The sequence below is a fragment of the Arvicola amphibius genome, chromosome 1 (assembly GCF_903992535.2).
Source record: "Arvicola amphibius chromosome 1, mArvAmp1.2, whole genome shotgun sequence".
Taxonomy (NCBI): Eukaryota; Metazoa; Chordata; class Mammalia; order Rodentia; family Cricetidae; genus Arvicola; species Arvicola amphibius.
Window position 1 is genome coordinate 122,869,788 of NC_052047.1, and position 13,701 is coordinate 122,883,488.

The 13,701-nt window shown below is 48.4% G+C and overlaps 1 long non-coding RNA gene across 2 annotated transcripts; it reads right to left on the reverse strand.

The window, feature by feature from the left end:
- Window positions 1-1,714: 1,714 nt before the first annotated feature.
- Window positions 1,715-7,294, reverse strand: LOC119827209. 2 transcript variants are annotated; one of them, XR_005287565.1, is made up of 4 exons: window positions 7,054-7,294; window positions 3,236-3,330; window positions 2,816-2,887; window positions 1,715-2,379 (listed from the first exon to the last, which is right to left on the reverse strand). It is a non-coding gene; the product is annotated as an uncharacterized LOC119827209 (long non-coding RNA). The 2 variants fall into 2 exon arrangements; XR_005287563.1 differs by lacking the exon at window positions 1,715-2,379 and having other exon boundaries at window positions 2,709-2,887.
- Between the last annotated feature and the right edge of the window lie 6,407 nt (window positions 7,295-13,701).

Genomic DNA, 13,701 nt, shown 5'->3' on the forward strand with positions numbered 1-13,701 from the left:
CTGACCAGCTCACCTCCTACTTGACTTACTAATGTGGTTAGTGACTAGCAAGATGAACTTACTAGTTGGAATGCCACCTTAGGCTAACTGCTCTAATATCACTGTTTGGACCATCAGCAACGTCTGCCCCAAGTGCTATTATAAGGGCAGTTTTCACAAGTATAAGCTGACATAAAAGGATTTTCTTTTTAACAACAAAGTGTGTGTATGTGTGTTTAACAAAACAGCCCAAGGGGCTGAGAAGAGAGCTCAGTTGTTAAGAACAAGGGCACTAACTGCTTTTGCAGGGGACCTTTTGGTCCCCAGCACCCACACCGGGCAGCCAACCTGCAACTTCAAATCCAGGAGATCTGATGCCCTCTCCTGGCCTCCATGGGCACTGTACACGTGTGCATACTCACAGGCACACACATTTACAAAAATTAAAACCCTTTTTAAAGCCAGGAGTATCGAACATGATAAGTACCCACTCATAACCCACCTTCCTGAGAACCATTGTTAATAGCTTAGTGAGTATTCTTTTTTCTTTTAAAAAGTTTATTTTTAAATAGTTATTCTTAGATAGTTTCTTACATATATACAGTATGTCTTGATCCTGCCCACTTCTAATTCCTCCCAGGTAACCCTCCCACCTTCATATCTTTGTAAATTTTTCTTGCAGCCCATCAAGTCCAGTCACTGCTGCCTAGGTCACAAGGGCAACCTACCAGCAGTCACACCCCTGCTGAAAATTGCTACCCATCCCTCACAACCATCAATTGCCAGTAACTCCTCAGCTAAGATAAAGGGATTTTATTTCCACAGATATATTCACCTCATGATTTATTGGGTATTGCAACAGGCATTTTACAGCTGTTCATCTTAATAAGGTGATTTATTTTTTGTTTTCTTTTGGTTGGTTGCTTGGTTTGGGTTTTGGCGGGTAGGTGATTGTTGTTTTTTTTTGTTTGTTTGTTTGTTTTGTTTTGTTTTGTAGCCCTGACTATCCTAGAACTCACTCTGTAGACCAGGCTGGCCTCCAACTAAGAGATCAGCCTGCCTCTGCCTCCCAAGTACTGGAGTTAAAGTTGTACATCACTACTTCCATATAAGAGATAATGTTTTACACAAACACACATGCACACATCTACCAGGACTTTTCTAGGTGGCATTCCATCTTATAAATAATACTTGTGTGGACACATAATTTCCTCTGCAGGTTATTTCTCCCTTGAGAGATTTGGGAGGGCTTTTGTTGTTCTTGAGTGATTTTGAGGCTTTTCGTCTGAGCTAGTGAGAGCTCACTGACTTTGGACTGATAGGGGGAAACCTGCATAGGACCAGACTAGGCCCACTGAATGTGGGGAACAGTTGTGAGGCTTGGGCAGTCTGTGGAGCCACTGGCAGCGGGACCAGAATTTATCCCTAGTGCTTGAATTGGCACATTCTCTTTGGAGGAATACCTTGTTCAGCCTAGGTATAGGAGGGAGGGCCTTGGTCTTGCCTCAAAGAGAAGTGTCAGACTTTGGTGATTCCCCTTGGGAAGCCTTACCCTTTCTGAGGAGTGAATGGGGGGGGGGGGCTAGGGAGGAAGGGTGAAGCTGGAGGAGGGGAGGGAGTGGGAACAGATGTTGTAATTTAGAAAAAGTGGCATGAGAAAGACACCATGCAACAGAGCTCAGGTGGAGAGGTTTTTATTGGGAGAAAGTCAATGGGAAAATGGGGGAAGGAAGAGGGGAGACTGGCCTCTGGGGACATAAGAAAAAGGGGTCAGATGGACAGGCAGATGGAGACAGAGGGATGGGAGGTGGGCAGGGCCCTTAAAAGGGACCGTGGTGAATGTGCACAGGAGGTGCTCTTAGTGTCTGCAGCAGAGGATGGACAACCCAAGTATTGCGGAGCTCACCGACCCTATCCACCTGCCCCACCCTCAACAGATCTGCTCTCTCCTTCACTGGTAGCTTTGCCTTCCATTCAGAATTGTCAGTCTGGTCTCTGGTGGGGCTGCTGTATAGAGGCTTGAGTACTAACATGCCTCCCTTTTTATTTATTATATAAAGGTGAGGAATTAGAAAGGGGTAGCAGGTGAGGTAGGGATGAGGACGCCATATATATTCTCAGGACTACTTCCTGCTGATTTGGGCATTGTTCATCTTTGGGGGACCTGGGAAAGCTGGAGTGCTGGCCACATCCTGGAGTAGCTAACTGTTTTCACTTCACTGTTCATGCTCTGTGGTACAATCAAGTGCCGCTTGGGCCTGGCAAATGCTGTCCAACGTGGATCCAAGTCGACTCCCGAGGGCTTAAAGCACCTGATCCTTTCCCATCGCCACAGCATCACCTGGACATGTTTGATGGTCCTTGCACCTCCAGCTCTACAGCCAGCAGCTGGTAGTCCTCCTGCAACACTAGCTGATTAGAAGTGGTCAGGGGTCTCCAGAAACATCCCATTGGGAGCAAGGAGGTATCAGAAGACCCAAGGGTCTGCAAATCCCTAGTGTCCCAGGAATTCAGAGAGGGTCAGTTTGGAGATAGGCACAGGCCCGTCCAGAGGGTCGTCACCCAAAGGGTGGGGACCAAGGGCTCTGAGCCTGAGACACACAGTCACCTGGTAACAGGACTTCGAGAAAAGCCAGAAGGTGAGGAGAAGACTGTGCTTGAGAAAGGAAGCCTCACATCCAGGGGAAAGGTCAGAGGCGGGTAGCCCCACCAGAGACCCAACTGACAATATGGAATGGAAGACGGAGCCACCTGTGAACAAGAAAGCAGATTGGTTGCAGGTGGAAAAGAGCAGATCTGTTGGGGGTGGAGCAGGTGGGTAGGGTGAAGTGATTACCTTTCAGTGAGCTCTGCTATTGAGCAAACATGCCACAGAGATCAGGATAGCTGGCAGAATGTTGCAAAGGTCCTGTAAAATATCACGATATAAAGTGCTAGGAAGCAGATTTTCTGCTAGACTTATTCCCATGAGTCAAGCAGAACAAGATCCAATGGCTTTTTAATCAAGCAAGGATCGCTAGGAAGGCACAAGCTGCCTGGTGATCAGTCAAAGGGGGTCTGAGAAATGCAACTGGCACAGACCACCCAGTGGGTCGTCAGGCAAAGGGCGAGGGCCAAGGGCTCTGAGCCCAAAAGAGTCATGGTTGCCTGGTACCAGTACTTAATGAAGCCAAAAGGCAAGAAAACACATCCGAGAGACTAGACGATCCCTCACTCTTGCGAAAGAGCCAAAAATGGAGAAAGGGGAGGGGCTCACCAATCGTGCCGGTTTTGGATGGAGGGACCAGCGATCCTGGGAAGTGAGGCTGTCACGTGGACCGGGTTCCTGGATTCTGGCGTGCCTTAAATTGCCTGTGGGCAGAAAGAAACTCCAGAAGACCCTTTCCCGATCAGGGAACCAATGTTGTAACTTAGAAAAAGCAGCGGGCAGAGAAAGAGACCATGTGACAGTTCGGGTTTTGGGGGGGTTTTTGTTTTAATTGGGGGAAATTGGATAGGGGAGGGAAGACCAGCCTCTGGGTACAGAAGAGAAACGGGGAGGGAGGGAGGGAGGAAGGGATGGGAGGTGAACAGGGGCCTTAAAAAGGAACGTAGTGAATGTGCACGGGTGTTGCTCTTAGTGTCTGTGGCTGAAGACATATACCCCAAAGTCAGGCCAGTATAGATGCTTGAATACTAAAAACAGGGATAGCTATGTAAAATGAGAAAAGATTGTATTTTTAAAAATTCTTAATAAAAACAAAGAACGCTGCTGTAAATTCCAATTACAAAACAATTTACCAAATACCAAAATAACTTTACAGTCTACCTGTCTATTAAGGCAGTTCATATTTTACAGAGTGCTGTGGCTGAATACTGGTACTCAGGATGTTTAGGGAAAGAATCGCATTAAATTATGCAGTTTGTTTTTTCTGTGTCACCTTTACCCTCTCCTGCGCAGTAAGACGAGGGCCTCTCTAGGCTGAAAACTGAGGGTCAGAACAATGAAAGTTGTCCGAGCTCTATAAAAGTAGTAATTGGTATAAATCTGGGTTTCCCATCCAGGTTCCCTGACTTCAGATTTAGGACTCCTGCTGTCTCGCATTGCCAGTTTGGCTAGTCTAAAGGAAGCAAAAATAGCTTGTCCCAGTTGCATGATTCCTTGGCTCTAGCATCAGAAGCTAAATCTATGGCTTGTCTCTAGATGCAGGATGCAGAGAACCACAAAAGTTGGCCCCCATGAAGCAGCTGCTCCCTACTAAGAGCACCTGGTGAATATTGTCTACTTTGTAAAAGAAAAATAGAATAATATGCTCAAATTGTCTTTAGTATCTCATTATCTGTTTCTTGCCAAGGCTTCTCTTTGCAGTCACTGTTCGGTGGTATTATACAATGCTGACACCCTTAATTGGTGAAGCTAAATAAGACCACCCATTGGTTTCTAGGGCTTTTTCAGGATTTGAACCCCCAGGAAAATATCTTAAAACCGGTTGCTCCTATTTGTAGAACTCCGCCGGTTCCATGCCGCGCTCCACTCACTATGCGTTACAGGAACTAGGCTGAAAATTTAAAACACACAAACAGAGACAGACAGACAGGAGGGACCACGGGGACATCCTTGATACAAGAATGCCCACTTTGTGCTCAGGGACAGCTTATACAGAGCTCAGGTCGTGCCCTAGTTCTCAGGATCTTTCAGCTGCAGCCCCACCAGCCTGCGATCAAGGTCTCATGCTCAGAGAAGCTGCAGGCTGCTCAGAGCAGAGGAAAACAAGTTGTTTACAAGAAAGTCAGGGTCTGGTGGTCTTCAGTCCCCAACACCCGTTGTCCTGCAAGGGCACTTAAAAATTAACCACATCCTTCTTCCCTAGAGGTGGGCGTGCATTCATTCCTGTGGTATACAAATCATGCTGACATCCCTGGATTTCTGAACTCTTTGTCGTCTGTCCACACATATTGATGAGGCTTCAGTTGACCCATGCCGGGTCGTGCAGTGTCTTTCTTGTGCCCAACCCACACATGGGGTGTGACAAACTAGTGCCAGGAACTCCCATGACTCTGGACCGTCCCTTGTACCCCGAGGACTCATCTTCGGTCTTCCCATCTCACAAAGGGGTAGAGCATGCCTCTACCCCTTCTCATTTTCATATTCTTGTTTCTCGGTGCCTTCTGGAGAACTTCCTCTGCCTATGGCTTCCCTCAGAGATGTTTGAACCTCATAGTTAAAAAGCAGAGAAGAAAGAAGGAAGAGTTGGCTCTAGTTAAGGGCACTTGCTGTGCAGCCATGAGGACCTGAGCTCAGTTCTCAGCACCCAGGAAACAAGCCAAGTGTGCTGTCATGTGTGCCTGGAACCCTAGCACTGTGGGGGACAGACAGAAGGACTGCTAGGCCATGTTGGCTGCCAGCCTAGCCAAAAAAAAAAAAAAAATGAGGTTTGGGTTCAAGCGCAGACCTTACCTTAAAGGAAGACAGTAGAGAGTGGTAGAGGAAGACAGGACATGTGTGCATGTCCACCTGGCTGCAGAGCTGGATCACAGCCTCTCTGACAATACAGTCAGTCGTACGGTTGGTTCAGGAAGCATGATGGTATGGACCAAGGAGCCAGACTTGGGACTGAGCTGGATCTCCTGGGAAGAAAGCTCTTTCACTGCTGCTAAGTTGGTGGGGGAGAAATTGGTGCCACTGTATCCAGATTTTCCAGGCACACCCGAGGAGCCTGCCTGAGAATTGAGCCATCACAGAAGAAAGGGAACTGAGGCTTCAAGATGTTTTTGTTAGCCTCATAGTAGCCAAAGCCAGAGCTATCTGGACTTCTGTGTTACTTACACAAATATGTCCCCACCCCCAGCAGTTTGCGTTAGGTTCTGTCTCTTAATCGAAAGGGTCTTGATGTGCTCCCACCTTCCCCTTGACATTAAGGACGTTCTTCACTTCCCCTCCCTTAGCATGTCACTCTTTTAGCAGCTCTGGCTTTTAAAAAAACGATTGAGGGCTGGAGAGATGGCTCAGCGGTTAAGAGCACTGACTGTTCTTCCTGAGGTCCTGAGTTCAATTCCCAGCAAGCACATGGTGAATCACAACCATCTGTAATGGGATCTGGTGCCCTCTTCTGGCATGCAAACAGAACACTCATACATAAAAAGTACACAAAATTTTCTAAAGCAACTGACCTCATGCAGCTGCTTAACCCCACAAAAAGTATCTCTTCTTCAGCTTGAAATAAATATATCCCACCATAGTGTGGGAATAACGTTACCAGGTAAGAGCCTTAAAAGAAAGACCAGAGATGGATAAATGGATTCTGATCAGCTCACAAGAACTAATGGTAAGGAAATAGATACTCCTACCTGGGCAGTGATGCATGCTTCAGTCCCAGCACTTGGGAGGCAGAGGCAGGCAGGTCTCAGTTCGAGGCCAGCCTGGTCTACAGAGTGAGTTCCAGGACAGCCAGGGCTGTACAGAAAAATCTCCCCACCAAAAGAAAAGAAGAGAAAGCAACAGGAGTTCTCAGTGTTGGATTTTACTTGAAATGTTAAAAAAAAAAAAAACTGAATCTTAGAAGCAAGGGACATGAAAAGTAGATTACCTTATGTTTCAAACTATGATGCTGCAAACTTAGTTAGCTTCCACCCAGGGTTTTTCTTTTTTTCCTCCTGCATGCCCACCCCACTCCCAGCATTTTGAGACAGGGTCTCACTGTGTACAAGCTGGCCTTGAACTTGAAATTCTGTAGCCTTGGCCTCCACCTAGGATTCTTCTGAAGATGGGTGGATGGGCCCTCTCCTCTGTCCTGGTCATAGCCCTCTGGGTGCTCATGGCTCTGTGAGTTCCTGATTTTTTCTGACCTGCCCCTCACCTGCCTTGTTGGTGTCAACAGAGTGCTGCATGCCCTAAATTTACACAGGGTGTTTGGAACCCAGAGAACCTTACAATCACTCAACAGCTTCTGTTTGGGAAGTTTGGTTGTTGCTGACCCAGCGGAACACCTGAAAGGTAAGTCCCCAAGTAGCAGGAGTTCCAACTTCCGAAGTGAAAGGACCCAGGAATGAAGACCGATTACGGAGAGACTGGGATCAAAGAGCTTAGCTACTTACTAGCTGCTGGACATGGGGTAAACCCCTTCATCTCCGTCTGCCTCTGTAGAAGGACTCAGAGGCGGCTGACACCGTGTGCCAAGCGCTGGTTACATCATAATCGCTTGAGGCCCTTGTTAAAGGGCCCGTTGCCACACTGTAGCACAGTTCTGGGCCACTCTCCTAAATGAGATCGGAAAAGCCAGGTGATTCCTCTGAGTCCCTGGCTTTAGGAGCTGCGGGAGTGAATAACCTCACAGCACCTCACCCGGGAGTCACTGGCCTGCTGTCCATAGCTGACTGCGGGTGGGGCTGGGCCTGGTGTGGGCGGAGACTGCCAAATCTCTCTCCCTGGGCTTGCTCCAGTTCCCCGGGGAGAATTGAAGAGGAAAGCTTCCGGTGTATCTTTCTTCCAGTCCTACCACAAGAAGGCAGCAGGGCTCTACCGGCCTAAACCATAGACTGGACTGACCCAGAGGGGAAGAAATGCAGGTTAACCTGCCAGGGAAGCTTGCAACAGCCTAGCAGCCCCTTCTTCCCTGGGGTGAGCAAGCTCTTTGCCATTCCTGGCCCCAAGCTGCCGAGGTGCAGCCTGTTACCTTGGAGACAGCTAACACTTATCTCACAAGCAAGTGGCACCGTAGAGTTGTTTGGAGGAGCTTGGAGCAAGGTGAAGTGGGAGTCAGGAGAAGAGGCGTCCTGCTGTGCCTTCTCCCAAAGATGAGTACATAAATGAAACGCAGAAATGCAGGTGAGTGTCACAAGGGTTGGCAAGCAGAAAGAGAGAGTGGTTGTTGGTTACGCATTAGCCAAATGGGAAAGATTGGTGTACTAGGTGCTGGGGCTCTGGCAGATGCCAATGCATCTGGGTATGTGTGAGTGCAGGGAAAGCAGGGCTTTCGGGGTTTCCACTGTGGGGCTTGGGGTAACAAATCGGATTCTGGGGTTTCTTGGCAGCCCGCGGGAATAAAGGGTGTTTATGGAAACAAGCATGGCTTAAGGATGCTAGGGAACAGGAACGTGTGTAAGCAGCAGCTGCCAGGGAGCAGAAAAGGGTGAATGGGGAGGAGACAAACAAGGAATGGATTCTGAAGGAATGGCAGACCTTGGGTTTCCGCACTTGAAAAACAAGCCCTGGGCACTGGAGAGGGGCCTCAGCAGGTAAGAGCACTGGCTGCTCTTCCAGAGGACCCAGGTTCAGTTCCCAGCACCCACATGGAAGCTCACAACTGTAACTCCAGTTCCAGGGGTCCACTGCCCTCTTCTGATCTCCTTCAGGACCAGACACACACATACAGGGCAAGCAAAATGATCAAACCAATCAAATAAATCTTTTTTAAAAATTAAACCATACGAGCTGGGTGGTGGTGACACATACCTGTAATCCCAGCACTCAGGAGGCAGAGGCAGGTGGATCTCTTGAGTTCAAGGCCAGCCTGATCATCTATATAGTGAGTTCCAGGACAGCCAGAACTGTTACACCGAGAAACCCTGTCTTGAAAACAAAGAAGCAAATTAAATCATATGCATAAAGTAAAAGTAAACATTTAAATCTGCATCAATAGCAAAACAAGCTCTGAGCCAATAAGATTGCTCAGCAGATAAAGGCTTTTGCCACCAACCCGACAACCTAAGATTGATTCCTGGGACCCACATGGTGGAAGGAAAGAACTCCAAGTTGTCCCTTGACTGCAGGTACACTGGCATGTACGTGCAGGTACACACACATTCACACACACACACACACACACACACCTGTACACATTCGTATACACTAAATAAAAACATAGATAAGTGTAAAAATGTCAGCCCTCCGGACAGCCTCTCATGAATAAATATTTGGGAGCATCCTAGCTTCAGCTGTTAACCACCTGGGAAGTTGGCCCCAGGCCTTCTTTTATACAGTAACAATGTGCTTTGACCAAAATGCTAATCTGCCCAAGGGATCAGTTCAAAGACTCTCCTCTGCCCCCCCTCCCCGCAGTCACACAGGGCAGTGCATCCTCAGTGCACTCCTGCTGAACTCCACCCCTGCAGTGAAGACGTCACAGTGACTGGAAAATGGATGCTGAGACTGATTGGAACCCCAGACAACAGCCTGTGCTGGAGGAGAAAAGGGTAGATGCTGACAGGGGGAGGCCCCGCACCTGCAGAGATAGGGTAGATGCTGACAGGGGGAGACCCCGCACCTGCAGAGATAGGGTAGATGCTGACAGGGGGAGGCCCCGCACCTGCAGAGATAGGGTAGATGCTGACAGGGGGAGGCCCCGCACCTGCAGAGATAGGCTAGATGCTGACAGGGGGAGGCCCCGCACCTGCAGAGATAGGGTAGATGCTGACAGGGGGAGACCCCGCACCTGCAGAGAGAGCGTAGATGCGGAATGGGGGAGATCCCACACCCACGGAGAGAGGGACAGGCACTTCCATCAGGCTGTCAAGAGCAGCTCTAGGTCCCCAGGAGTTATGAGGATAGATAGCATTATTTTATTTTATTTTTTATTTTTATTTTTCCTAACACAGGGTCTCACAATATAGCTCTGACTGTCTTGGAACTCACTATATAAACCAGGCTATCCTCTAATTCACAGATACCTGCCTGCCTATGCCCACCAATTGGTGGGATTAAAGACATGTGCCCCTATGTCCAATGAGAATAGCATTTTTTAAAGTTTTTTCCTCATGGATTAAAGATGTTTCTCATAAAAAGTACACTTCAGTGGCCAGTTTGTCCTGGGGGGCATCCTGACATTCTCCTGTATCTGGTGGGTTTTCTCCCTTGGTAAGATTTAGAGCAAAGAGACAGCACATTACATGCACTGACAACAGGCAGCAGGCTCTGTAGATTAAGGGTGAGAACAGAGGTGCTCAGCAGGTAAGAGCACTGGCTGCTCTTCCAGAGGACCCTGGTTCAGTTCCCAGCACCCATATGGAAGCTCACAACTGTAACTCCAGTTCCAAGGGTCCACTGTCCTCTTCTGACCCCTTTCAGGACCAGGCGCACACATACAGGGCAAGCAAAATGCTCAAACGAATAAAATAAATCTTTGTAAAAATTAAAGTGCGTGAGCCCCAAGCCCACTCCCTAGGGCCGTGCTACTCTTTACCCAATTGAGCTTTGTTGAGCGGCTGCTGCACGCTGGGCACCGTTTACGCACAAGAGTCCTAGTGGTGAACATTTCAGCGCTCCTGCCCTCAAGTGTCTCCAGGGGGAGAAACGGAGCAGACAGTAAACACGGAGAAGGTGAGATGCAGACACAGGCTACAGAAAAGAGAGCGACATTGCAGCGGTGTGCGGCTCCAGTTGGGGGCTCAGACAAGCCTACGGGAAGGCAGCGCTCTCTGGCCCCCAAAAAGGCACACTACAGAAGTACAAGGGGCGAGTGACTGCTCCCAACCCAACACTGAAGTGCTCCAAGGTGCAGCTCATGGTTTAGCAACTGCGCCGGTTTGCTCTTATCAGCCTGTCACAAACTCGAGTCGTCTGGGAAAGGGAGACCTTGTGAGAAAATACCTCAATCGCGTTCTTGATTAAATGACGTAAAAGGGCCCAGCCCACTGTAGGTGGTGCCACCTCTGGGCAGGTGGTTCTGGACTGGATCAGGAAGCAGCCGGAACAGGAAGCTATGGGGAGCTTCCTGTTCACTGCCCCTGCTTCAGTTCCCACCTCTGGATTCCTGCTTTGGCTTCCCTGGAGGATGGGCTGGAACAAGCAAAGCTGAAACAAACCCTTTCCTCCCTCAGCTTGGTTTTGGTCGGGGTTTTGTTCGTTTGTATGAAAAAAAGATTACTTTTCTCTTTTATTAAACAGATTCTTTTCTCGTACAGTATAGTCTGAACAGTTTCCCTCCCTCTATTCATCCATCTACCTCCCTCCCCCCACCGGCTTTTGACAGTGGAGTCAGTGGGCAGGGTGGTGAGTACAATTCCCATCCAGTTCTCAGCTGAAAAACCAAAAGTTCCGGGCTCTTTCTAACACTACTTTGGTAGCTTTGTGTGGTCAGACCTCCATTTGCCCACAAGTCACCCAGAATCCAGAGGGTTAGGTCTGTTAAATTCACTGAAAACTGTTAATCACTCCCCAAGGAAAAGGGACCAAGACCCCGGGGTTGCAGGTGCCGGTGTTCTGGGAGGTTTTCCCCCTCCGTGCCATGGAAATGATCTCCAAGGAAATCTAGCTGAGGAGAAGCCGCTTTGTCCTGGTGCTTCCCTGAAAACAAGCAACCGCTAAGTGAAAGCCACAGAACAGAAAGGAACTAACAGCTGCCAGCTGGCATAAGCTAAGGAGCCCTGAGTTCACGGTGATGCGGCAGCCCTGTTCAGCCTCTCGCTGCCTATGTCTTAGAGTTTGGTGGGGAGGGAGGGATGCCAGTGACAGACATGTTAATGAGCCAGCGTGCTCACTGGGGAAGGGAGGGAATTGAAATGAGTCGTCTATCTCACAGGGCCTAAAAGTAGACAGTGAGTGAGTTCTACAAGTTCCTGGGATAAATAGAAATCCAAGAAGCAAGACCCGCCCTGTCCCTTCTGTCCTTGTCTTTTCCCTGGAGATGGTGCCACACACCTGTAACCCCAGCACTCACAAGACTGAGGCAGGAAAACCTGCACTTTCAAAACCATGACTTGTCACCTGACTATTTCCTAAACAACAAACACAATTCTTGTCTCATCTTCCACTCTTATGCAGTGTACGGTATAAAGGGAACGGTGCCCGATTGTTTGTTTTGCTTTGGTTGGTTGGTTGGTTGGGTTTTTGTTTGCTTGTTTTTCGAGACAAGATTTCTCTGTGTAGTCCTGACTGTCCTGGAACTCTCTAGACCAGGCTGGCCTTGAACTCACAGAGATCAGCCTACCTCTGCCTCCCAAGTGCTAGGATTAAAGATGTGTGCCAACACCATCCAGCTACAATGCTGGTTTTCAAATGTCATACTAGTGATTGTGAGCCCAAGCTAAAATGAATGTCCTCAAAGGGAGGGTCAAAGGTGTATGACAATCCACATAGAAGGAAGGATCCTGAGCCAGAAAGGAAGAGTGGAGAGTTCCTTAGAGGCCGTGGTGGCTCAGCTGAAACATCAAAGGCAAGGAATGTGTGGGGACAGGAGAATGTTCTGGAGTGCAGGCAAAAACAGGTGAAAAGGTCCCATGGTTAAAGGAACTGTACGTCATTGTAGGACCTCCCATGGCCATGGTGGGAGAGCAGTGACGGGTTGGGAGCTCTGGAGAGGTCAGTGGCCAGCAGCTCAACTATGTGGGGTCTGGAAAGCCATCTTAAGGGTGTTACACTCCACCTAGAAATAGAGGAAAGCCTTTGGACAGTGAAAATGGGTGCTAACAGTGAATTCATAAGCTTTTGTTTGTTTTGTTTTTGATTTACGAGACAGGTTTTCTCTGTGTAATGAGACCTCTATCAGCTAGGTTGTGGTGGTGCACACCTTTAATCTCAACACTCAAAAGGGAGAGGCAAGCAGATCTCTGAGTTTAAGGCTAGCCTGGTCTACAGAGCAAGTTCCAGGACAGCCAGGGCTACTCAGAGAAACCTTGTTTCAAACAAACAAAAAGCCCTCTACCTAATAAAGTGAATCAATTGGGTAGGCAACCTGAGGGGGCGCAGCCAGGCCAGTCACAGTACCCTGCAGCTACCTGTGACCCGGACGTCAGAGGACTTCCACTGCTCGGAGAACACCACAGACTAGGAGGCAAAAAGAGCATGGGAGGTGGGGAAGGTTGTGGAGGATTTTCTCTCAGGTGTGACATGGCTATTGCAACTCTTGAACGCCGCAAATGCAGTTATTAGTACAAGACTCCACAAGCTTGGGCCCCTCAGCTCCGTAAGGTGCCCCTGCTCCTGAGCAACTCTGATTAAACACACTGGGTCATCAGAATTGTATGTGTGGGGGGGGGGAAGATGAAGAAAAAATAAAGGCAAATAGGAGGCAGAGGCAGGCAGATCTCTGTGAGTTTGAGGCCAGTCTGGTCTACAAAACGAGTTCCAGGACAGCCAGGGCTGTTGCACAGAGAAACCCTGTTTCAAGAGAAACCTTAATTAATTAAAATAAAGACAAGACTGGTCAGAGATTGGGGGGAACCTCTGACAGTTTCAAGCAGAAAGGGGAAGATAAATACCAAAGTACATTATATAACTGGGTATGGTAGCTCATGTCTTTAATCCCAGCACTCAGGTGGATCTTTGTGAGTTTAAAGCCAGCCTGGTCTATATGGTGAGTTCCAAGACAACCAGGGCTGCACAGTGAGACCCTGTCTCAAAAAACCAAAACAAATTATGTACATGTGCAAAACTGTCAAAATCAAACCCATTATCATATGTAACTAATACATATGATTGAAAACCTGTGAAAACAGTTGGGAGGGGCAGAAAATGCCTAGGGACACCAGAGTGGATGGAGACATTTGGGAGACGTAAGATTAATGAGATTAGAGAATGGATTACATATCTGGAAGAATGAGCGTCAAGAACAGGTTGAAGGTTTTGACTCAAAGATGGTGGCTTCTCTAAGCCAGAGAACTGGAGAAGGGGACAGGTCTATATGGAATGTTACAGCTTCCATCTTGGGTGAGGCAAGTTTGAATTCTCCAGCAGAAAGAACCAGTGCCAGCGAACACTGGATTCAAGATACGGCTCCCAACTAAGAGGGAATGCAAGATGGCTTCTTC